At 42.8% G+C, this 26,502-nt stretch overlaps 1 protein-coding gene across 1 annotated transcript in view; it reads left to right on the top strand.

The window, feature by feature from the left end:
- Positions 1-26,502, top strand: part of TTC39A (tetratricopeptide repeat domain 39A) — a 2,407,335-nt gene that overhangs the window by 535,466 nt on the left and 1,845,367 nt on the right. The gene's annotated exons all lie outside the window — the stretch shown is intronic.

The raw sequence follows: 26,502 nt of genomic DNA, 5'->3' as shown, positions 1-26,502 counted from the left end.
AAGTGCACCCTCAGTTCAGCGGCCTTTACACTGAGGTCCTTGAACTACCTTACGCACTTTACCAGATTTCAGAGGGATCTGATTAAGGAGCTATCCGATACCCTCTTGGGTAACCTGCCTGAGGAGCTGGCCCAGACGGTTGGCTCTCAGCTGGCTACAATGTCGTCCATTTCGAACTCGTCCATGAGGCTCATTTCTTATGCGGCCAAAGGGGCGAGTAGAGCGGCGGGTACAGGCATTGCTCTACGGAGACAAGCCTGGCTCCGCCTGTGTCATTTCGCGGAGGCCTTTAAGTCTTTCTTTGCCAATGCCCCCTTTGATGGGTCCTCCCTGTTTGGACCCAAGGTAAAGGACACACTAACCCGCTGTGAACAGGAGGGTAAGACTCTGACTGCCGTAGGGGCATGATTTTCCACTCCCTTTCGGCCTTATCCCAAGGCTAAAAGAGGAGGGAAAATGTGGTTCCGTAGATCTCAGAAGCCTTACCCCTCTCAGCAGGAGGATTCCCCTTCCAGAGGCAGAGGAGGGGGAAATTTTTCCGGAAGACGCCGTCCCAGAGGCGGCAGAGGCCCTCGCAACACTGGAGACCGCGAGTCCTTTCGTGGCTCTTCAGCCTTTCATAGTCCCTGAGGGATTGCCTGGCTGTGCAGCTCCGGAGCCAGTCGGGGGTCGTTTCTCGAAGCACCTAAAGGCCTGGGAAGGTATCACTCAGGACCGATGGGTGCTTCGGATTATCGCCGGAGGTTACTCCATCCCATTCTCTCATCCCCCCCCCTCAGTCCAAAAAAATCCCGGACCCGCCACCCAGTCAACGGGATACCGCAGCCTCAGAAGTTTCAAAGCTGCTGCAAAAAGGAGTCATCCAACCAGTCCCCGCAGACCAGATCGGATTAGGGACTTACTCAAGATTCTTTTTGGTGCCAAAAAAGACCGGGGACTTGAGGCCCATTTTGGACCTCAGCATCCTAAACTGTTCAGTCAGAAAGTCCAAGTTCCGAATGGTCACCCTACAAACCATTCTCCCATTGCTGGAGAAGGGTGTTTGGATGTGCTCCATAGATCTCAAGGACGCTTATTACCATATCATGGTACATCAAGCATCCAGGAGACATCTGCGCTTCAGCCTAGGAGGCAGTCATTTTCAGTTCCGTGCGCTGCCCTTTGGTCTCACCACAGCCCCCAGGGTGTTCACCAAATGTTTGGCGGTCGTGACTGCTCACCTGAGAAGTCTAGGATTCCAGGTGTTTCCGTATCTAGACGACTGGCTCCTAACTGCCACCTCCAAGCATCTACTATTGCGGAGCCTACAAGCCACTATATCACTGGGCAATTCCCTTGGAATCACCTTCAATTGGCCAAAGTCTGTGTTGCTGCCATCTCAACGCATAAGATTCATAGGGGTAGAGATAGACTCAAACCGAATGCGGGTCTATCTACCTACAGACAGGATACAAACCATACAGGCTCAAGTTCGAGCCTTACTTCCCAGATCCAAAGCCCCAGCCAGAATGGTCCTGCAGCTATTGGGATCCATGTCCGCCATGGTTCTTCTAGTTCCCCTGGCAAGGTTGCACATGAGAATTCTTCAGTGGCTTCTTTCAGCTCAGTGGTCCTTTCAGGAACTCCCTCTCAGTCACCTCATATGGATCACGGAATCTTGCAAACGGGACCTTCGCTGGTGGCTAGTGCCCTCCAACTTGGATCAGGGACGACCCTTTGTTCTACCTCCTCTGGCAGCCACTTTGACCACGGACGCCTCCCAGACGGGGTGGGGGGGCATTCCCTGGGCAGGTCAGTCCAAGGCAAATGGCACTCAGAAGAGACTTTACTTCATATCAACATCTTAGAAATGAGGGCAGTACTTCTGTCCCTTCAAGCCCTTCACGATTATCTCCCTCAGGGCGTAATTGCTGTTCACTCAGACAACATGTCAGTTGTCTGGTACCTGAACAAACAGGGAGGGACCAGATCCTATCCTCTTTGCAGAGAAGCCATGAGAGTTTGGGAATGGGCAGTCTCGACCAAAAGCTTCCTAGTGGCTACTCACATACCGGGCAAGTCCAATGTGATAGCCAACAGATTGAGCAGAACCATCCTCTCTCCTCACGAATGGTCACTGAATATGACAGTTGCAAGTCAGATTTTCAGCAAATGGGGAGTTCCGTGTTGCGATCTCTTCGCGACTCCTCTGAATGCAAAGTGCAAAGAATTCTTCTCCCTAACCCCGGCTCTGGGGAAGAGCCCCATGGACGCACTAGTCCATCCTTGGCCCACCGGCTTGCTTTATGCCTTCCCTCCAGTTCCTCTCCTTCCCAGGGTGATTCAAAAGGCATCTCTCTTGGGGAGCAAAATGATCTTAATTGCTCCTTACTGGCCTCGTCAAGTGTGGTTCCCCTATCTTCGGAAACATGCTCTGGAAGGTCCATGGATTCTGGATCAGATCCCAGACCTACTGGTTCATCAGTCGGGACTATTCCACCAGTCCCTACACACCTTAAAATTGACGGCTTGGCTCCTCCTCTTCTGACGATAGTCAGGAGTCAAACATTGGATCCAGATGTTGTGCACATAATATCTTCGGCCCATAAGTCTGCTACAAAGAAACTGTATTCTAGCAAATGGAAAAGATTTGCTATTTGGGCTCAACTCCGGGGCCTGGACCCCATTTCTATTCCCGTGGCAGAAGTACTAAAATTTTTGACTTCTCTTTTCAATCAAGGCTCTTCAGTTTCTACCATCAAGGTACAATTGGCAGCAATCTCTAATTTTCACGAATCCATAGACCCACCTTTAATGAGCAACAGATTGTGTAAGACCTTCTTGAAAGGTGCTGCTCTATTAAGACCTCCGATTTCTCATCCTGCACCTCCATGGGATTTCGATATAGTGTTACGCGCCTTGACTTCTTTCCCCTTTGAACCGGCAGCTACATGTGATCTAAAGTTCCTATCATGGAAGACAGCCTTTCTGGTGGCGATTACTTCTGCCAGAAGAGTTTCAGAGCTTCAGGCTTTGTCAGTAAAACCCCGCTTGGTTTTTCACAAAGACAGAGTATCCCTCAGGCCAAATCCTTCCTTTGTCCCTAAAGTTTGTTCTAGTTTCTGCTTACAACAATCGTTAGAGCTTCCAGTTTTTTTCCCAAAATACGCTAACAAAGCGGAGTTCATATTCCACACACTAGATGTCCACAGACAGTTACGTTTTTATTTAGACAGGACCAAACAAACAAGGAAAACAGATCAGTTGTTTGTATCCTTTGCAGACAATAAATTGGGCAAAGCTGTCACAAAGGTCACTATTGCCAAATGGATCAGGGACTGTATTACTCAAGCTTATTTTATTCTAACAAAGAGCTTACCGCCTCTGTCAAAGCTCATTCTACAAGGGCTATGGCTACTTCGATAGCATTTCATTCTAAGCTTGCTATTAGTGGCATTTGTGCTGCTGCTACATGGTCTTCCCGCACCTTTATTTCACACTACAAATTAGATGTGGCATCTAGAGGACGAGCTTCATTTGGTTCCACAGTGCTCAGGAGTGTTTTCCAATGAGCCACCCGGGATTTAGGTGCTAGGGACGCTGTCCCATCAGTACAGAATGTAGGCGAGATAGGATCACATAACATCTTTTAGTTATGTACTCACCATAACTTTAGATGTTTGGGATCCATCTCGCCATTCCTAATAACCCACCCTCCTTCCCCCTTCCTTGGAGATCAGAGGATATCAGAAGATCCGAATCCTGTTGTTTCATCTTGAAACATCTAACAATGTTATATAATCAAGTTGTGCATGTGTGCATGAATGCGGACAAACAAGATCTGGGGGATTAGTGGTGGTGCATCCTGGGATAAAGATAGCTCAGCCAATAAGAGGCCTCGCTCTATAGCATAAGCGTGCCGAGTCGGAGCCGAGGGATCGGCTCCGAGCCCATCAGTACAGAATGTAGGCAAGATGGATTCCAAACATCTAAAGTTATGGTGAGTACATAACTAAAAGTTAGTGGTGCAGTGGGTGCTGTTGCAAGTTGTAAGCATGCAAGGTGCACAGGGAGATAACCATTAGTCTGCTGCTGTGTATTCACATTGTACATGATCCAAGAAGTTTTCTGCATCACCGAACATGTGTGCATACATACCAGCATACATTTGCATTTTATTTTGAAATGTAGAAGTGTGGTCATTATGTATATCAACCTTCATCCACATAAGATGTTGAGTGGCTAAAGTGAATGTGATGGTTACAGTGAACAGCAAGCTGTATATGTTTGTCTTAAAAATATGTGTGCATTATATATACTTAGTACAAGGAAAAGTACCTTTTCCTCTGACTAAGCTTTCCATTTGTATAATTATACTGTTATTCTTTATAACAAAGAAGTTGTTTTAAATTTTGAGAATGTTTACTACCAAATAATGGATATTCAGTTATTACATTTATGAATGTTTTCACTAACTTTAAGATATACCAGTTTTTACTTATGATCTTCTTAATGTTATTGTTGCATCTGTTGTGTGCAAGAATAAGTCTAGTACCTTGTACGTCTTCTTTACTTAACGTTTTTGTACATATTCAGAAAATGTTTTAGCTGTATACTGACATTTAGTAATGAATGATTGCTTTTCTTTTAATAACATTGATTCATCTTTTAATAACATTGATTCATTGTAGCATCTACATGTAAAATCATGTGTTAGTGTATTCAAATGTCAATCTAATCTATTGTCATCTGTAACTCCTGAGGTATGCAACATTTGACCGTTTGGAAAGTTTTGAAATATACGTGGGGAGTGCATACTAGTCCCATGTAAAAAAGTATTTCTCCTCATCTCCTTCTTAAACATGTTAGATGTTAAGTTGTCTATCTCGCCTTCATTCTTGCTGGATGGCTCCGACTCGGCCACTCTAAAAGCTCGAGAGTTGGTTCCACCGGCTCGAGGCTCCCCTTATATCCCACAATGCTAGGCGGTATTACCTCAGATCTCGTTTGCCGCTACAGCTATCGAGGTGTGTTGCTTTAACCGGCTCCAGGTTAGTGTACCAAACAGTTTAAAAAACTTAGTTAATCCCTTTTAAATTAGTTTTTGGTCAGTATCCCCTTAATTTTAAAGGTTTTTATTCCCTTTCCTGTGTTTTTCACCCTCTCTTTACCACAAGAACTTATCTGTTCTTCCCTTAGGCCTTCGGGCCCTCCTATCCCTCAGAGAGTGTGTGTGTGTTTTTTCTGTAGGGACTTAAAACTTCTAATCTTGTTAGTTTAAAGTAGTTTTATTTAGTCAACAGTGTAATCGGTGTGTTTGTGTTGGGTGTGATTGCACTTGTTTTTGTCATGTCCAAGGATTCGAAGGTCTCAGGCTTCAAGAAGTGTGACTCGTGCTGTCAGAAAATGTCTCTGACAGACGGTCACACTTCTTGTGTGTACTGCCTGGGACCTTTACACCTGCAGGACTCTTGTGCTGTATGCCATGGCTTCAGCCCTAGAGTCCTGCAGGAAAAAAAGAACAAGCTCATTTTACGGGGCTTGCTAAAGCCTGAGGGTCCCCCGACTGTATCTTCGGGCAAACCTTCTAAGGCCTCTAGGTCCTCGACTCCAGCTATTGAGTCAGCACCTAAGACTTCGAAGTCTACTACTACATCGGCTCCGGCTGGAGCCGATGAGACTCGAACTTCCACTTCTGTGGTTCCCTCGGCTCCGGCTGGAGCCGAGGTATTGGAAATGGCTGAGTTGGCTCCGATCAAACTATCGGAACCGACCTCTAGGAAGAGGTCAAGGTCACCGTCCCTCGGCTCCGTTCATTCGGCTCCAGCATCTCCCTTGCTGTCTGAACGGAGCCATAGATCGCACTCCTCTAGGTCTTCGAGGCTTTCTGACCATGACCTTCAGAGGGTAGTGAGTCGACTTCTTAAGTCCGAGGCACTGGCCCAAATGCTTCAGAGCCCGACTCATCAGTCGATGCTTAACCCTATCTCTCAAAATATTCCTCCTCCGACTCCTTTGAGCTCGGAGCCGGGGCGTTTCGGACCCGAGACTGTGGTAGCATCGGAGCCGATACAATTGTCTTCAGCACCGTTGTCGGCTCCGATTTCTTCCTTGGAAGAAGCTCGGCGCCGGACTTCCCTCGTCGGCTCTGAGGGGGTGAGTGGCATCGGACCCTTGTCCGACCCCGCTCTCCCTCTCGGTGCTTCGGCGCTGATGAGTTCGGCTCCGACATCGGCCTCGGAGCCATCGCTGTCGGTGCCAAGGGAGGTTTTCAGCTTTTCGGAGCGGGGACCTCTGGCTCTGCCTGACAGGGGTGCTTTCGAGGTCATGCGGAGTGTGTTGGAACCTGGTTCAACTCCACAGTCGGCTCCGTCCGCCCCTCCCTCTTCGGTGCCTCAGGTTATGTCTGCTCACTCCCTCATCCCAGACCGCAGAGAGCCAGCTCCACAAGAATCCCCTGTGGGGATCTCATCCTCTTCCGAGGCCTCTCCTGAATTGGCAGGGGAGCCCCCTAGGAAGAGAAAGTGCAAGAGGAAGCACATAGACTCACCTGAGTCTGTCACCTCTGACACGGATTTAGAGGATTCCGAGGGTTCCCCCCATTCCCCTTCTGAAGATGTCTCCTTTGCAGACATCCTAGAGATCCTGAAACAGAGGGGAAATTGGCCAGCCCTTAACCCTTCAGAGGATGAATCTGTGTATCTTGAGGCGTTTGGCTCTCGCCCTTCCACCTCCTGGGTGTCCCCCTTTGACCCCTCATGCAGGTGGTAGCTAAAGGCTTGGACGGCTCCTGACTCTGTGGACCCTACCCCCAGGAGACCTTCAAAGTTTATCACAGCACCAGCAGATAAGCAATTTCTGACTAAGGGAGTTTCTGTGGATGCTATGGTGGTAGCTGCCGCCACTAAGAAGGAACTAGCTGATCCTTCGGTGCCTGTCCATCCTCCTAACAAGGAATCTAGGTCTATGGACAGGTACGGGAAGCGGATGTTTTCGTCAGCGACCTTTGCTATGCGTTCGCTGAATTACCTCTGTCATTTCACTCGCCTTCAAAGAGACTTGATCAAGGAAGTGAGTGAGATGTTAAAGGATCCTACAGCTGCGGGTTTTCAGGATAAGATGAACACTCAGCTGGCTACCCTAAATTCTATAGCTAACTCCTCCATGCGCCTTCTTTCATATGCGGCTGATGGAGCGACCAGAGCCGCAGGGACAGGTGTGGCCTTACGCCAGCATGCCTGGATGCGGCTGTGCAATTTTGCGGACCCCTTTAAGACGTCTTTCACTAATTCCCCGTTTGATGGATCGTCCCTTTTTGGTCCTCAAGTGAAAGAAACCCTGACAAGGTGCGAGACAGATGGCAAAACTCTTTCTGCCGTCGGAGTCCGTTTTTCTACTCCTTCTAGACCTTACCCCAAAGGCCAGAAAAGTGGAAAGATGTGGTTCCGCAAACAATCTCAAGGGACTTTGCCTGATGCACAGAGTCGGTTCCCCTCTAGAGGCAGAGGGGGGAACAATAATGGTAGACGTCGCCCTAGAGGCAGGGGGTCCGAGAACCAGGGCAATCGAGAAACTTTCTCCGATAAGCCCTTCCAGCATCCCTGAGGTGTTGCCCGACTGTCCACCTTCGGAGGCAGTCGGGGGAAGATTGTCACTGTACCCAGAAGCCTGGCGATCCTTAACTCAAGACAAGTGGGTACAGTCCATCATTTCCGAAGGCTATTCCATTCCGTTCTTTCGCATTCCAAACCAATCAAAAAAATCCCTTCCAGATGTTCCACCCACTCAAAGGGATCAAGCAGCATTGGAAATATCAAAGTTGCTTGCAAAAAGAGCCATTCAGCCAGTGCCAGCAGACCAGCAAGGATCCGGAATCTACTCCAGGTTCTTTTTGGTTCCAAAGAAAACAGGGGACTGGAGACCCATTTTGGATCTCAGTATCTTGAACAAGTCTGTCAAGAAAACAAGATTTCGGATGGTCACGCTACAATCCATCCTACCCCTATTGGGAAAGGAAAACTGGATGTGCTCTATAGACCTCCAGGATGCGTACTATCATATAGAAATGAACAGGCGCTCCAGGAGATTCCTCCGCTTCAGGCTGGGAACCAGTCACTTTCAATTCAGAGCCCTGCCCTTTGGACTCACCACTGCCCCGGTGTTTACCAAATGCATGGCAGTGGTAGCTTCTCACCTGAGACGTCAAGGATTCCAGGTGTTTCCATACTTAGACGACTGGCTCCTCACAGCTCCCACCAAGCATCTTCTTCTACTTGCCAGAGACTACACCTTTCGCATTTTTCAAAAGTTAGGTATCTCGATAAATTGCGAAAAGTCTGTTTTGTCGCCTTGTCGTGTTATTACCTTCATAGGCGCAAATCTAGACACAGTCAACATGTCTGCGAGACTCACAGACCAAAGGATAGCAGACATACACAAACTGGTCTCCCTTCTCTTCCACAGCAACAGAGTCAAAGTCAGATTAGTTCTAAAAGTACTAGGGATTATGGCGGCTGCTATCCCTCTACTTCTATTAGCCAGATTTCACATGAGAATCCTTCAATGGATGCTCTTCACACAATGGTCATACCAACAACTTCCGATGTCCCACACCATTGTGATTACGCAAGCATGCAAGAATCATCTTCTTTGGTGGATTTCTTCCCCCCAGCTCTTCCTAGGAAGACCCTTTGTCCCTCCCCCTTCGTTTTCTACTCTGACAACGGACGCCTCCTGATCGGGTGGGGGCATTATCAGGGCAGAACAGTCCAGGGCATATGGCAACCAGACGAACGCCACTTGCATATAAATGTTCTAGAGATGAGAGCAGTGCTTTTAGCGTTGCAAGCCCTTCAAGACTCTCTTCCCTTGGGAACGATAGCAATTCAGATGGACAACATGTCTGTAGTGTGGTATACCAACAAACAAGGCGGAACCAGGTCCTACCCCCTATGTCGAGAAGCACTCAGACTGTGGCAATGGGCGATTTCTTCTCAGCGGTTTCTGATAGCAACGCACATCCCCGGGAAGTCCAGTCTTGTCGCTGACAAGTTGAGCAGAGCTATCCTCATGCCTCACGAGTGGTCTCTGAAAGATTCTATCTTGGAGAAAATTTTTCTCAAGTGGGGTCAGCCTTGCTGCGACCTTTTTGCTACTCCCCAAAACAGCAAGTGCAAAGATTATTTCACCCTCTTCCCATTACCAGGCCAGCCCAGCAGAGACGCTCTAGTCCAAGTTTGGCCCCTGGGACTTCTGTATGCATTCCCTCCCTTCCCACTAATCTCACAAGTGATACAGAAAGCTATCGCTCAGAAGGCCTCTTTGATCCTCATTGCTCCTTACTGGCCTCGACAAGTTTAGTTCCCCTTTCTACATCAATTTCTGTTGGAGCAACCCTGGCATGTGGACCTAGTTCCAGATCTTTTGATCCATCAGTCGGGTCAGTTACATCGCTCCCTCCCCTCTCTGAACCTCACTGCTTGGTTCCTCCAATTCCAACCTTAGCCAGGCTTCCTCAAATATCTCACTCTGTTCGAGATATTTTGATAGCTTCCCATAAATCTTCCACTCGGAAGATTTATCTTAGTAAGTGGAAACGTTTCGCCTATTGGGCTCAAGGAAGGGACATAGATCCTTTCACTGCTCCCATCCAAATAGTCCTTGATTTTCTAGCTGAACTATTCCATGCAGGTTCATCTCCTTCTACTCTTAAAGTTCAATTGGCAGCTATATCTAACTTTCATGTGGGCATCTCAGATTCTGCCATCATGTCTCACAAGCTTTGCAAAGCTTTCTTGAAGGGAGTTTTTCTTCTTAAGCCTCCTGTAAGAAATCCTCCTCCTTCTTGGGGCCTTAATTTAGTTCTCGCATCTTTGATTCTTCCCCCTTTTGAACCTGCAGCTTCCTGTTCAATGAAATTGCTATCCTGGACGACTCTCTTTCTGATAGCCATTACTTCAGCTAGAAGGGTCTCAGAGCTTCATGCACTCAGCTGTCAACCACCGTATCTGTTGTTTCATAAGGATAGGATATCCTTGCGTACCAATCCATCCTTTTTGCCTAAAGTAGCCTCTGCGGCAAATCTAAATCAAAACATTGACCTCCCTGTGTTTTTTCCTAACTTTTCTAACAGATCTGAACAAAAATTGCATTGGCTAGATGTTCATCGTCAATTAAGGTATTATTTGGATAGGACCAAACAAATCAGAAAAACTGACCAGTTGTTTGTCTCTTATGCAGAAGGCAGAAAGGGCCTTTCAGTTTCGAAGGTATCACTCTCCAGATGGCTAACATACCTGATTTCCTTTGTCTATGAAATTAGACACCAAAAGTTGCCTAACAAACCTAAGGCTCATTCGACTAGAGCTTTGGCTACTTCTATAGCCTTCCAAGACAGGCTGCCTATTGATACCATTTGTGCAGCAGCTACATGGGCTACTCCTCACACTTTCATTTCTCATTACAAGTTGGATTTAGCTTCTAGACATAGAGCTAATTTTGGTTCCACTGTACTCAAGAGTCTGTTCCGATAGGCCACCCGGGACAAGGTGCTAGGGACGCAGTCCCATCCAGCAAGAATGAAGGCGAGATAGACAACTTAACATATAGAAGTTATGTTCTTACCATAACGTTCCATGTTAGTTGTCTTCTTCGCGCCTTCTTTCTTGCGTCCCACCCTCCTTCCCCCTAGCCTGGACAGACCTAGAGGAGTTTGATTGTTACCTCTCTTTCTACCACCTCTATTGTATATGTCTATATGCTATTCCATGCATATATTCCTTCATCAGGTTTCAGGTCTCCTTCTCCCTTGCCGTTTATAGAGGTGGGTTTATCTTTTCCAGTAGTTCTGGATTTATTATTAGCTGGGCCTAGCTTACAAACGAGATCTGAGGTAATACCGCCTAGCATTGTGGGATATAAGGGGAGCCTCGAGCCGGTGGAACCAACTCTCGAGCTTTTAGAGTGGCCGAGTCGGAGCCGAGGTCGGCTCCGAACCCATCCAGCAAGAAAGAAGGCAAGAAGAAGACAACTAACATGGAACGTTATGGTAAGAACATAACTTCTATTTTTTGTATATCCATCATCATTCTCTAAACAAATATCTAAAAAGTTTATCTTGTTACGTGAGTATGTTAATTGAAATCTCAAAAAATTAGTAGTGTTTGTTATATATGTTGTAAACAATTTAAAAGAGTTAGGATTTCCACTCCACATGCTAAACACATCGTCCATAAACCTCTTATAAAATGCAGATTAGTCTGTGATGTGTTACAATCATTAAAAATTATTTTATTTTCCCATGTGGGCAATACCAGATTAGAGTAGGTATTAGCTACGGGTGTACTTGTAGCCGCACCTTTATTCTGCAAATAATATTCATCCTGAAATAAAAAAAAACATTATTTGTTAAAAGTATAAAAACAGTTCAGAGACAGTAGTGATTTTTGTATTACTTAAGTCCAAGAACTCTGATAAAAATTCCCTGATTTTTCAATCCCTGCCTGTATCATTTGGAATTACAGTAAAGAGGAACTCAACATCTAAAGTCACATATATTTAAATAGCTTTGATTACTCTTTGGAATTTGTACACCTGATGAAGCTTTTCTGTGAAAGCTTGAAATAGCTTGTGTTTTATACAATAAAGTAGTTTATTAATCCTTGTGGTGACTTGATTCGATCTAATACATTTATGTTTGCTGGCAGACACCAGTGACTATGTTGCTACACAATAGTGAAAAAAATTCCAATATAGACATGCTCAACTATTTATTAATACAAACACATAAATGCAAAGCTTTCGGGTTCTACCCTTCATCAGTGCTAACAAGTAATTAAAGTACAACACAATTTATAGTAAAATCAGATAAAGAAATGGCACAGCCATCCAATAAAAAGAATATAACAATTATAGTAAAGAACCATTTAAAAAGGAAGCATGCAGTTTCAATGGTATTGGATTTGCTTTTTGAGCAAAATAGGTCTAATACTAATAGTACTATTCAAACCAGGAAACATATCAGCTTTAAGTCTTAAAATCCAGTTATATTCACTGATTTCTAAAATATTACTCATCTTGCCTCCTCTGATACTCTTGTGTATAACATCAATAACTCTAAATTGAAATTCATGAGTTAGATCTGTATCTAAGACATGCTTTGCTAATGCGTTAGTTCTAACTTCCTTGTGTATATCGGATTTATGCTCAATAATCCGATCGTTAAGCTTTTGGCTGCATTTTCTCACATAAAAACAAGAGCATTTACAGCATGTTCTTAGATAAACAGCATAGACAATGTTACAGGTAGCATGACAGTGAAAATGATATAGTTTGCTTGTTACTGGGTGTACATAAGTAATGCTATCAGTGATGTCTTTACAGCAACTGCAGTTATAACAGTGAAATGTCCTAGTTCTGCTAATAACCTTACTAGCATTGTCTGCCGTAAAATCTGTACAATACAATCTCCTTTTCAGATTCTTAGTTTCTGTAAGCAAAACTTAGTCTCTTGTCTACCAAACATTTCAACTCAGGCATAGAAGTTAAAATATTTCAATTTTTTCTTACTATTTTTGTACATCATCGGTTCTTATGTTATAAGTGTTTTTTCACTTTTTTTTCACTATTGACACTGGTTTTATTCCAGTTTAGCTTACCACAGTATTCTTTTTCTTTTTTCCTATGTTGCTACACAATTCATGCTCAATACTTAGGTGGGTAGATAATGCTTGTTGTAGCAAGCAAAAGGAACTCGTTTACCCGTGTACAAAGGGGATCGGCCCTTGAATCTTTTCTGTATTCAGTATTTACTTTATTTCCTAAGGCATCTTATATATTATGGAATCAAGTATTCTGGGGATGGACAACAGGGACTATTGCGGCATGTAATCTTGATGTGCTTAAATTAAATCACCACTTGTATGACGTCAGTACATGGACAAGTTGAGCTGGCCTTAATTCAGAAGTATAAGCATATGTTTTTGGGAAGAAGATAAGTAAAGAAATATATGATCAAAGATTAGAGCAAGTAACACACAAAAAAAAAGATCTTGGGATTTTAATACACAAAGGTTTGTCATTGAAGGAACATGTACAGCACACTAATAAGAGCTCTGAAACAGGGTGGTCTTTTATTTAATACCATGGCTTCAACAGATCCAAGAATTTTATCAGACATATGTCAAATACTCGTATGATAAATTTTGGAGTATACTAAATCTGCTTAGTGCATATAATAACACAAACGTAAATTTATTAGAATCTTTTAAAAGATCCAAGCTATGATATACTGAAGTTTTAATTATAGGTTATGAAGAAAATTATGTTTCACACAAAAGTTATATAATGATAATTTATATGAAACTACAATGGGCATAAAATTATATAATAAAGAAGGAACCCTAAGGGCTTACACCTTAGATGTTCCATAGAGTTAATCAAACAAAAAACTGAGACTCATATGTCACCCAAACAATAATGAGTTTGTGGAACAAATTCCCACAAGATATAAAGAATTTTGGTGTTCGGGTCTAAATTAGACTTCTGTGGAGGTGAAAGAAAATATTGCCACAGTATTTGGGAGACAGTGCTCCTTGATGACCTTTAGGCATGAACACTGGATATGCTAATTTATGGATGTTATGGATGTAAAACTTGTGATCTTCACTCAGTATGTTATTCTGCGGTGTGTCTTCATTTATGTAGCTATTCTGTATTGTGGCTTTTAGTGGTACACAGTCACTCTGTACTGGTTATTCCTTACAGACTGTGCATTCATGAGTTGTTTAGGGATGTGGCACACACATTTTACTTAGCTTCAATTGCTGTGGACAAGCTTTATTAATCTTGCAAAAACTTTGTATTTCTTAAAAATTTGATCCTGAGCATTCACCACAGCTCTTGGTAAGAGAGTCCATCAACATATTTTCTCAAAAACACGTGATATATACTCACCAGTTGTTGAGAAATTGCCACAGGTACACCAAGGACACCAGTAATCCACTGCTTTTAATGAAATCAATAATCCACTGGTTTTAGTAAGGTCTTTCTCAATTTCTTCATTTATTACAGCATCATAAATATTAGCAGTACAAGACTCAGTCTTTTAATGGGGGTTCACTGTGGCATAATTCATAACATTAATGGGGGTTCACTGTGGCATAATTCATAACATTAGGGGTCATTCTACCTGACATGCCTCCATTTGCTTAAGATTTTGTACAGCTTTATCTTAATCCCTATATAGGCTTTTTTGTTGTAATTTGTTGGATATCCCTACAACTGACTTGGCCCCTCTTCATTCTATTTGGTCTGCTGAAACCAACTAACCTCACCAGGACTTCTACAAACCATGTTTAGAGATAATAAGGAGACTGAGGCATCCTGAGGCAGTATCACACTGCTCCTGAAGAGTATTTTTTGTTATGCACCTATTTATCTGCCCCCTGCACTCACTGCCTATCCCATGGAAGGACGTGCAGTGGGCATTCTGACGTATCACCCACCTTTGCAGTGAGTCGCCACAGACCCACCCTCCTGAGAACAATATGGATCCACATTGAGGTGAGCCCAAAGGCATGTACCTGTACCTCCCCAGTATGGACATACCAGTCCCCCCAACTTCTCTGTCAAGTACCTGAGCTGCTAATCAAACATGGGACCACTGATCCATAGTCAGAACTAAGTCCTTCTACATCGCTAGTACAAGCTTCTTCTGTAACTTTTTGATGGACCTCTGCCAACATTCTGTGGAATTTTGGCAGTATGTGAGGTAGTAGTATTCTTTAAGTTCTAGGTTTTAAACCAAATTTTTTAAGTTACAGTAAACACATCAACTATTACATTTGTAATATTTTGTAAACAACTTACAATATCTTAGCAGCCACAAGTTACACACATACTGTCAGCAGCATTTTATTCAACTAGCCGAGAGCTTTCATATGAGGCAAAAAGTTATGTCTGTGTCTCTTGGTTGTTGAGATATTTCAAAAAAATTTGAAAATTATATCTATATAAATTAATATCATAAAAAGAACAGTTAATATCTATTTACCTGCATTAGGTAGAGTTCAAATATTAATGCAGTTGAGTTTGCCATTGTGTAAGCTTTAAGATGAAATCTTTTAAAACCTTGTACATAGCATGGTTTTGGAATTATTGATGCAAATATGAACAAGTAATATTTGACGCCTAGAGGCGTCAGTGGAAGTTAACTGCAGATACACCTGGTGGCGTCACTCGGATGTAATGAGTTAAGTGGTAGCCATACACAGGGACTTGCAGCTGTTTTCTGAAGTGCTGACATTCTCCTTACCAACTTGGGCACTGCCAAAAGCTAATATCTTAGTGGTGTTTTCAGTGGTACCAACACTGATAACTGGTCTTGCATGGTGTAGATAGTACCATGCCATTACTGAGATGCTGAGTCCATCTCCAGTTCATTTTCAGTCTAAGCCTGCTGTTGTATCATCAGATTTAGTTCTGAAATGGTTCAAACCTTCTTTGACTATAAAACTTTTGCAAGGAAATATGTTAGTATAGCTCAGGAAACTGCATTAAATCAACAAGGACTAAAGTCAATTCCTAAGTCACTGTCAATGTTAGACTATAATTCCATGAACAGACACTGAGATGTGAATCTTCACAGCTACCTGCAAAGATTCAAGAGGGAAAAAAAGATAAGTATCATCTTCTCCTGACATCTAGTGAGGACGGCAATTTTTATATGAGACAGATGTATTTCTTTCCTCACAAGATTCATGTAGGAGAAATTTAAACGCGCCTCTACTTTAATAGACTTTAAGGACTGTTATCATTTTCATAATGCACAACTTGCTGCTCCTAAAAAAAAAAAACTGACAGGATACACAGAATTTTTTTAGAAAAGTTAATTAGATATAGAATATAGAATTTTAGAATATAAACAATTTATATAATACGTATAAGGATGCCCCTGCTTCTCTTTTGTTTATCTGTTTGTGATGAGTGGAAAGGCTGTATCTTTAGCAACCTTTCCATTAGATAAGAATTCATGATTTTGAGTTAAACATTTGAAAAGAATTATACATTATATAATCTAGCTGTTAGAGCACTTAATTATTTGGCAAATAGGGAACATACTAGTGTAGATACTAAAATGTGCTTATGATGCTCTTGATTTTACTTCAACAGTGGGCATACCATGTCTGGAAAGGATTTTCCCAGACTTAGGTTCATAGGTAGGTACTAGGCTATTGGCCCAAGGGCCTATGTAAGCCTAGCCAACAAGGTTCCCTGGCTTACACCACCCAAGAAAGTTATTTTCCTATGCCACTGTCGAGCAGAGACACAAAAGTGATCCCTGGGGTGTATTTCCTATTTCCCATCCACTCATCAAGATTTTTCTTGAAGAGTGCTAATGAAGAACTTTGCTTGACATAGATGGGTAGCCAGTTCCAGAGTATGGGAAGTCTCTTGGACAGGAATCTATCCCTCCAGCATGTCCTGTTTATTGTGGTGACAAGGTTTAGGTCCCTAGAGCATGTAGCTTGGAGGGATTGGGATTTCTTTAGGTGTAGCATGTCCAGCAGCTCTGGGTTTGACATTATATTTGACATCTGGCTTTATATGTTAGGCAGAGATCACCTCGGAGTAGGCAATATGCAACAGAGTAAAGCTGGAGTTTTTTGAGGCTGTCAGTGTAGGGCATTTGTTTGAGGCCAGTAATCCTCTTTGTGAGGTACTTCTGTGGCCTTTCCAGCTGCTGCAGATGTCTTGTGAGGTACATTCCAAAAGGGGCGTTGTACTCTATAATGGGTCTAATGAGTGTCGAGTAGAGGGGAACAATGACCTCTTTTTTCCTGGATGAGAACCCTTTTATGATGAGGTGTGCCACGTAGAAGGACTTCCTGACTACTGTGGCAATGTGACTATCAAAGGAGAGACTACTGTCCACCTGGGTCAAAAGGTCTCTTATCACACATTCTGTGTTAAGTAGATTGCTGCGTATGTGGTAGTTCATGGGTACAGAGTTTTTACCAAAGGGGATGACACTGCACTTTTTGGCATTGAGCTTGAGGCCATGGCTCTGACACAAGGCATCTGTCTCAGCAAGGCCCTTCTGTAGGATGTCCACATTATTTGGGGACTTGACTATGGCTCCTAGTTTGCAGTCATCTACGAATTTCGTTAGCCAGAGGCCTTCTGTATTAGCCTGTACTTCAGAGAAGTAGATACCAAACAGGAGAGGTCCCAGGAAGGAACCCTGTGGTACTCCACTTGTCACTTCTTTGAGGTCAGATTTGGAGTCTGCAACTTTTACAGTGTGGATTCTGTCAGTGAGCCAGTTGGCAACCCATCTTGTGACGTAGGGATTTATACCTAGTTTAGTGAGTTTAGTTATAATTCCAGAATTGGGGATGGTGTTGAAATCCTTGGTGAGGTCAAGATAGGCTGTGTGAACCACCTTACCCTCATCTACGGCTTTGGTGACTGCCTTAAAGAAAGAATTCGATCAGGTTCAGGAAGCATAATCTGCCTTTCACAAACCCGAACTGGGTGGGATCCAGAGTTTGGAGGTTACCATTGTCTTTGTTTATAATTTCCATGATGATACGTTACATGGCCTTTCAGACCAGCCTCGTCAGGCTAATAGATTGATAGTTCCCGGGATCAGTGGTGGCTCCCCCTTTGTGGAGTGGGATAACTGTTGCTGGGCACCATTCAGTGGGCACAAAGCCTGCTGTGAGGCTATTATTGAACATGGTGCTTAAGTGGGGAGCCAGTTCGTTCTGAAGTTCTGATAATAAGGATGTTAGGGAGAGGTTGCTGATTGATGCTTTGACATAGGAATATTCACAGAGTCCTGCTCTTCTTTATAAATGTATGCGAAGATGCTACACTTAATGGAAAGGCAGGCAGCTTCTACAGAGCCTCATCCTAACCCTCTACCTTAATTGTGTTTGACCCCCCCAGTCTCACATGGGTCAAGTCAAGACTCTAAACCCTTGACTAAACTCGGAGTATGAATGGCCTTCCTGCTAAGTACCTTACTTATGTTAATCAGAAGTTAGAGATACAGTTCTGTCATGAGATCTAAAAGTTGTGTTATAGAAATGAACTAATTGTCCATTCTTCTGAGTCCACTCACTCTCATTGAACTGAAAATGCTTGACAAATGAGCATGCCTTATCATCATGAGGTAGAAGTAAGGAGCTGATAGCTGTCAGGCAACTCATCTCCTTATAATGTGCCACCATGGAAAAAAGTGGACTGGATCAGGAGGTCAAGCAATCTACACTTGAATTATCTTTCATGTAGGGATGACACCATTATATCTTTATTTATTTTATTTCATTTGTTTACCAGGAAAGTCCACTGGGCCTAAAAGAGCCCATTTTAGTGGATGCATGGGGAGAAAAGCTCCGACAAGAACACATATACAGAAAAAAATTAAACATTAATTGGTATAGAAGTAAAAACAGTGTTACACATAGTGATTACAGTAATATATACAGAATATATACAGATTACAGTAGTATATACAGAATATATACATTTGTTTGTGTCTTTCGGCTTTTCCCGGTTAGGGGTCACCACAGTGGAACTCCGGTCCGCTAATGATTGGCAGTAGATTTTTTTTATGTGCTGGCTTGCCGGGCCTGACGCACAATCTTCAATGAAGGAACGCCCATTCACGCATGTCGCCACACAGAAGATGCTCTAACTGAGAATCGAACGGGCAACATCTAACTGTGAGGCGCCAACGCTAACGCAGCACCACCACCGCAGTCTATACAGAATATATACATAAAAGCAGGAATTTAGCTGGATGCCAGATGAACTCAATCAGAGAGGTATAAACAGAGATATAGCAATCAGCATTATTGTACCAGTATCAACAAGTGATAAAAAAATAATAAATATGGAGAAAATATCATCAATCAGTAGTAGCAAAAAGCATAGGAGTTCAGTTATCATATAAGCAGAAGGAAGAGGTTAGGTTATAGAGCAGGAACATAGCCAGGAAGAGTTGAGATGATTTTTCAGTATTTGTTTGAAGGTGGCGGAGCTTCCTGTGTTTCTTATAGAAGGTGAAAGTGAGTTTCATAGTTTGGCGAAGGAGTAGAGGAGTTAACCAGCAGGTAAGGTGGGGTTTTCTGCTTTTAGAAGTAAATGATTTTCAGATCTTAGTTGCCTTCTGGGTTTGGTATTTGGCAAGCAGAGTTGACAGAGCAGGACAGTCTGTGGGTTTGTAGATTATTTTGTGTGCTGTAGTTATCTGGGTGAATGAGAGATAGTGGGGGAGTTCCAGCCAGCCTAATTGTTTCAGTGAGTTACAGTGGTGGGATGAGAATTTGGCCTTGGTGGCAAATTTGGCTATTCTGTTGTAACACATATCAAGTCTGAATTTTGTAGAATTTTGGATATTGGTGAGGAGAGGGGAAACATAAAGGAGAGAGGGTAATAAAAAGATGGTTGTAAGGGTTTGTCTAGTAGTGAGGCTAATAAAGTGTTGGTACTTGTAGAGCATATCGAGCTCTTGGTGTGTTTTCTTGATGTTATTAATGTGTAGGTCAAAGTTAAGGATTTCATCTATAATAATGCCTAGTAATTTAGTATGTGGGACAGCTTCTATAGTGGTATTGTCTTGGGCTTGTATAGTGAAGAGTTCTTTTATCTATGGGAGTGGTTTTCTTAGGGGTAAAAGGTACTAGTTTAGTTCTTTTCGGATTTAGGGCAAGATGATTGTTAAGTATCCAAGATTCAGTAGAGGTGAGGGCATTCTGGGTGATTTGCTGGAGTTCAGAGCTGGAATTTTCACTGCATATTATTGTGGCGTCATCACCATACTGGATTACTGAGCAGTGTGGGGGAGTGGAGTGAAAGTTTTTAAAAAAGATGCTAAATAAGAGACGACCGAGTATGGAGCCTTGGGGTACCCCTGTGGAAGTATTGAGGAAGGGAGAGTAAGAATGTTGCCATTTGGTGGATTGCTGCCTATTGGAGAGATAGCTGTTGAACCATTGTAGGGTAGGTGGGGAACTGTGGAGGGTGGATAATTTAGAGAGGAGGATGGTGTGGGAAGTGGTATTGAAAGCTTTGGAGAGGTAGAGGAAAAGAGAAGCGATTATTTTGCCAGAATCCCATGCCTGGCTAACTGTATTAATGAGGGAGAGGAGGGCAGTAGTGGTGCTGTGTCCTGGTCTGATTATATGCTTTGTGGATGCTAGAATTTGGTTTTCAAGCAGGTGATTGGGGAGTTTGGCATGGATGCATTTTTCCAGTATTTTAGAGAGGAGTGAGAGAATTGCTGTGGGCCAAAAGTTTGTGGTGTCTGTGTTTGTGCCGCCTTTGTGTAAGGAGAGAATGAATGCTTTTTTCCAGATATCTGGGGCAAGGGATTTTTTTATTAATAAAAGAGGAAAATAAGGTTACAGTCTGAATAAAGTCAGCACCCCTGACCTCACTCTACTTACCATATTTCGTGGAAGCTTTGACTTAAAACATACTTTCTTCTTGTATGGCAAATAATAGGTTCATAGGATGTTACTAGGTTAATGGCCCTAGAGCCCTTACAAGCTTAGCCATATTTGTCCGGTGTTATCTCAATTGTTGGTGGTTAGGCGAGTGACATTCGCAGAGGTAAGGGTCTGTGGTAGTTAATACCAACTTCCTCTGTCCAGTAGGGACAAGGGCACTACTCCAGGAGTGAATTTGCAACACCCATCCATTGATCTAGGCTGCATTTGAAGAGGGTCAGGGAGGGGTTCGGTTTTATATATATATTGGAAGCTTGATCCAGAGAAGTGGCAGTCACTGGGAGATGCATCTATCTCTTCAGCATGACCTGTTCATGTCAGAGGCTAGGTTAAGATGCCTAGAGCGAGTGACCCACCTATAGTTTGATTTATGAATGTGTAGCATTTCCATCAGGGCCAGATCAGAGACTGCCCTGTAAGCCAGGCACAGGTCACCCCTTAGCAACATGTAGGAGACAAAATACAATGACAGAGCTTCCAGTCTTTCTACATAAGACTTGTTTTGTGTACCCTGTAATTTCTTGGTGAGAATCCTCTGTGGTCTCTCCAGTTGTTGAAGGTGTTTGGTGAGGTATGTGTAAAAGGGAGCATTGCACTCAGTTGTTGGCCTGATTAAGGCCAATTATAATGGAATAATAACATCAGTAGATCTAGATGCTATGCCTTTACTTACAAGATGTGCCACATAGAAGGATTTCCTTACAACTGTGGATATGTGGTGGTCAAAGTTCAGATTTCTATCAACCTGAGATCATGTGCCACTGAGTCTACACTTGGGGTTGGTGCTTTCTATAATGTAATTGGCACTGATGTCAGCTTTCCCAAAGGAGATAGTAATACATTTATTTTGCATTTAGCTTTAATCTATGGCTTTGGCACCAATAATTTGTGTGTGTTAACCCTGTCTGCAGTATATTAACATCAATGGGGGACTCAGTGATTGCTTCCAATTTGCATTTGTCAGGGAACAGCCACAGACCGTCCATGTTTACTCAGCTTCATGAGAAATAAATTCCAAACAGTAAGGGGCCCAGTAGAGAACCCTGTGGTATGCCACTGGTGACTGGTCTTTTATTAGAGGCGAAGTCACCCACTTTGACAGTATGTGGTCTGCTGGTGAGCCAGTTGGTTACCCATCTGGTAATGTAGGGGTTAATTCTCAATTGGGAGAGTTTCTGTATAATACCTGAGTGGGGGATTGTGTCAGATGCCTTGGCAAGGCACTGTCTTTCCCTCGTTCAGGGCCTTGGTGACTTTCTCGAAAATGTCAACCATGTTTAACAGGCTTAATCTACCTTTAAAGAATCCAAACTGGGTTGGGTCCAGAGTTTGGAGATTACCTCTGTCCTTGTTAATAAGATCCCTAATTATTCTTTCCATGGCCTTGTAGATGAGGCCAGTCAAGCTTTTGGGCTTATAAGGCCTATAATTCCCAGGGTTGGTTGATGGTCTCCCTTTGTGCAGAGGGATTACTGTTGCTTTCTTCCATTCCACTGGAACATAGCCAGTTCACAGGCTATAGTTAAACAGGGATCCAAGTGGGTCTGCTGTATTAGTGTTAAGTTGCTTAAAAGACCAGCTGGAATGTTGCCTGGTCCCACTGATGCCATGTTTTAAACCTTGGAGAGCACCAAGATGACCTTCTCTTCTGAGATAATAGGCTGAGGAATGATGGCTGGTATACTTTAGGGGATGACTGGAGAGAACTTGGGGTGAACTTTGCTCCAGAGCTGTCAGTTAGGTTACCTCTGGTTGAGTATGGGTGGTGCAATCCACAATCCATCCATTCAGTGCATAACTGGGTATTCCCTTTTAAATTTCAAACGTAGTTAACGAATGCGATTTTCCTTAGCTAGGGAGGCTGTTTTTGCTTCATAATTAGCTTTGTAGGACTTGGCAAAATGTCTAATTTGTTTGTTTAAGCTAGGGAGGGATTTCTTCCTCTGCTGAGCCAGTTCCCGCTTGTTCTTGGATATTAGTTTCTTTCTCTTGTTGTATAGCCTGTTTATATAGGGGTCGACCAGGGTGGCTTGCTTTTTCAACAAGACCTGGTTTTAATCCGGTCAGGTGCAACCAATTCTGTACAACTGCTTAAGTGGTTATACAGGGCATTGGTGTACACCTCTGCATAGGATTCCATGTTATCTGCATTTGAGGGGCTTTGAAACTTCTTATACTGTCACTTCATAGGAGGCAATTTGTCTTTGAAAAATTCTTAAGCATTTTTGAGCTTGATAGGATATCTGGTCTTGTAATTACATCGAATGAGACTGATTTATGGTTCAGTCTTAACAGGGTGGACATCACATGGGATGGCCAGGACATTTGAGCCTTTTTTGGGTGTGCTGACTACCTGTTTTAGAGCATTTGCATTGACAGAGTCCAACAACCTCTGATCCAGCATGTTTGTGGTCATGTATGTTTCCCAGTCCATGTTAGTATAATTAAAATCACCCATTAGTAAGGTGTTGGGCTGTATGGCAAGTGACTCCAGTTAGTCCAGGTATGTGGTATGCTTTTCCTGTTTCATGGTGGGGCACTTATAAATAGCTATGATGTGATAGGGGGCTTTACCTATAGTTAATTGGACAGAGCCATACGGTTTGACCAGTCTAGAGGTGTATTTATCCTGAATGAAGATGGCTACATCTCCTTCTTTGGTTCTTTCACACTCAGTTTGTGGTCTGAACGTATGGAAGGCATTGTAGTCCTGTACAGCCGGGGTGCTTTCAGTGCATTTGAACCATGCATTTGAACCATGTCTCAGTGACTTCACAGACATCAGCATCTTCCAAGGTGAGGAGTGCTTCCAGGGAGTGCAATTCCTTTTTTACACTCCAAGCATTAAGCAGCAATACCTTGAGTTTATCTGGAGAGGATTTTGTTATGTTGGGAGGTTTGTGATTTTGACACTGCCTATAAAAGACACAATATGGGGTGGCTAATGCCTTTGTCTGTACCCAAAAGCCTAGAGGAGACAGGTGCAGACCATCTCTGACAAAGCAGCATGGCCTGTCAACCATGTTTTCCCAGGCTGATAGATATTGGATCCCCTTGGCCTGACACTAGAAGCTAAATCAATTGTTAAAGTCAATCATTTTTTGTTAGTACTACAGCATCATCCTTGGAAAATATAGAATGCTGCTTTAGGCTAGGCTTATACCCGCCATTGACACATAATCTGAGAGCTCAGTCATGTGTGTCTTCTTATAGTCCAGTGAGGTACATCTGAAATCATTCACCACCACATGGACTGTGACAAAATCATACCGGAACTTGTTGTTGAGTGACTTGAGTGCTTGAGTAACTTGGATCCTGGCACCTGACAGGCAGCTAACCATAACCCACTCCTTATCCAACCTGGTGAGGGGATCACCCATGTGTCTCACAATGGAGTCTCCTATGCATTTTGTGGTGTGCCTCATGGGCTTATTTGTTGAGACACTGGTGCCTGTGTAATTATCTGTTGTGATTGTTTTTTACATTGTTATGTGTGTAAGTGTTTTTCCATTTGGGAGGCCTCTAATCTTTTGGTAAGTTACTAGTGAGTACCTCCACATATGTGGGTTTATGCATCATGTCCTTATTTAGTATAGGAAGTATGTGTATACTGATAACCTGTATGTCATTTGATTTGTCCATATGTGAGAGTCTTGCCTCCAGTTTCATAGTGTAGCTATATCTCTCACATAAAGTATTCATTTCAGGAGTAAGTGGTTGTCAGTATACATGAGACAATTACTCCATTGCCCCAGGCTCCCCATGTCAATTAGGCTGGCCAGAGAGATGATGGGAAACTGCCCGTCCACGATAGCAGACTCCTACTGTATGTTTTATCAGGGAAGAGAATGGGTTAATTTGACAGGACTGTACTGGTAGTGCCAAGACTACAAGAGAGAGACCTATATATGTGTAGACTAAGATTGATCAATAAGGCAACGCTGCTCAATGCACAACTGAGTTACTCCTAAAGCAGCAGAAAAGCTTGGAAGGGTTTACTGACAGCTGTTAAGGGAAAACTGAACTTCTGGAAGGGTTTGCTGACAGCTGTTAAGGGAAAAGGTGAACTTCTAGGCTTTTGCTATTATACAGGGCACTGCTAACAGCCACTGCACAAAGAGCAGCACCACACAAATGTGAGGCTTAAATACAAGCAAAGAGAAACAGGTTTTAACTAACTATGAATCAGGAAAGCACACAATAAGCTTTCCCCAACTCAGATAAGTTAGATCAGCACACTTCAGCCACAAGGGTGCAGAAAAACACCTTCTTAATGTAGAATAACTGGTTTGGATCCAGGTGTAACAAGACCACACAAACTACCTACAACAGCCCTACGACTAATTGATACAATGTAAAACAGTTCAAATGATACAGTTTATTTTTGAAACTGCTTAAGTACAGTCACAGTATATGAGAAGTGCAAAAAAAATACTAAATGCCCTTTTGTGTGCTTCGGAGCTCAGATAGACCAAGTAAACACCTACAGTTACTAGATGAATAATCTGAGTTCCTCCTAATGTAAAAGCACAGTAAAGGATTATCTGGAGTGAAATGCTGCCACAAACAAACTTAAAGATACAGATACAGCAGTGTACTTTAAACAGCTTATAAAAGTGTGATTATACAATAAAAGTACTTCACTTTGTATAAATGAGCCAAGAGCCACTCAATTGTACATAATTTATAAAGCCACTAAAAACAAAATAAGCTGATTAATAAGCCCTCCAGCCAATAAAACTATATGCAGAAATCTCTAGTGCTTCCCCAACCTAAACAGACCAGGCTACCTCCCAGTGCACTAGATGGAAAATCTGCTGACCTCTTGATGTAAAAACGAGTGCTTGCTATTGTAAAAAAATATACCGCTGTATCCAACAGCTAGTTAGGTAATGAATTCAGAGCAAGTAAATCAGTAGAACAGACAATGAGAAGCAAAATGTACTTTTTCAGTATAAGCACAAGGAAAGGCAAATAAATAATTCAAGATATCAACAGCAGTGTAGAAAGGGAGGAACTTATTAAGCTCAATTTACAGTATGGGTGGGCAGCTTAAAATCACCAGGTTTAACAAGCAGATCAACAAAAGAGAGGGCAGGTGGGAAAAACTGGCAGGGAATCACCAGCAGTGCTTTTAGTTTATGTAGGCTTGAAATCTTTTCAGAAAAAGTAGTGTTGCCACCTTTTGTTGGGGCTAAAACCAGAGAAAGGCCATACCCCTTGCATCACTGGTAACTCAGCCCATTTCCACCCCCTCTATCATCCACATTCCACCCATTTTGTGATGTCTTCATGGCATCAGCTGATGGGAAATGCCTTCTTTTTCCGTTCCTGATGCCTACTTTCTGCCAGTTTACTATGTTTTTTCTGTAAAAAAGCATAGAAAATCTGCCAATTTAACAAACTCTGATAGTCTGCTTCCTTTTTAAAACAGAATACCAGAGTTTGTACAGTGTTTTCTGGATTACCGGGCAATCAGTTTGATTTCCGGATAGTCTGGAAAAAAAAGGAGAGGTGGCAACCCTAAGAAAAAGACAAAGACCCAGAAATTCACTGTGTATTTAAGTATCACTCAAGAAAAAGTTTAACCAATGAAAAAGCATGTGAAATGTGCAACGTAGATAATTTAAGTGTCTATCTCTCACACAGAACAAAAAGACCATGCCAAGCAGATTTCTTAAAACAGAAAACAAAATGGAACAGGTAAAACAGAAAGCAGCTATATCACTTGCAGACAACAAATTATAGGTTTACTTTCCTCACCCAGCAGGGAATCACCAGCAGTGCTTTAGTTTATGCAGGCTTGAAATATTTTCAGTAAAAGGCAAAGACTCAAAAATGGGAGATTTGTAGGGCACTTAAGGTAAATTTACATTTCACTTCTGTTTCTAATATTCCTTATCATCATGAGGACTGATATTATTTAGAAAGTGTGCCTGTGGTCGGACTGTTATGCCCTCTGACAGAACCTGTAATAGCATTGCTGTTTTGCTCCTTGTTGGTA

Source organism: Protopterus annectens, chromosome 10.part0 (assembly GCF_019279795.1).
Source record: "Protopterus annectens isolate FY-2018-M chromosome 10.part0, PAN1.0, whole genome shotgun sequence".
Lineage (NCBI taxonomy): Eukaryota > Metazoa > Chordata > Ceratodontiformes > Protopteridae > Protopterus > Protopterus annectens.
This window is presented reverse-complemented; position numbering and strand designations above follow the sequence as displayed.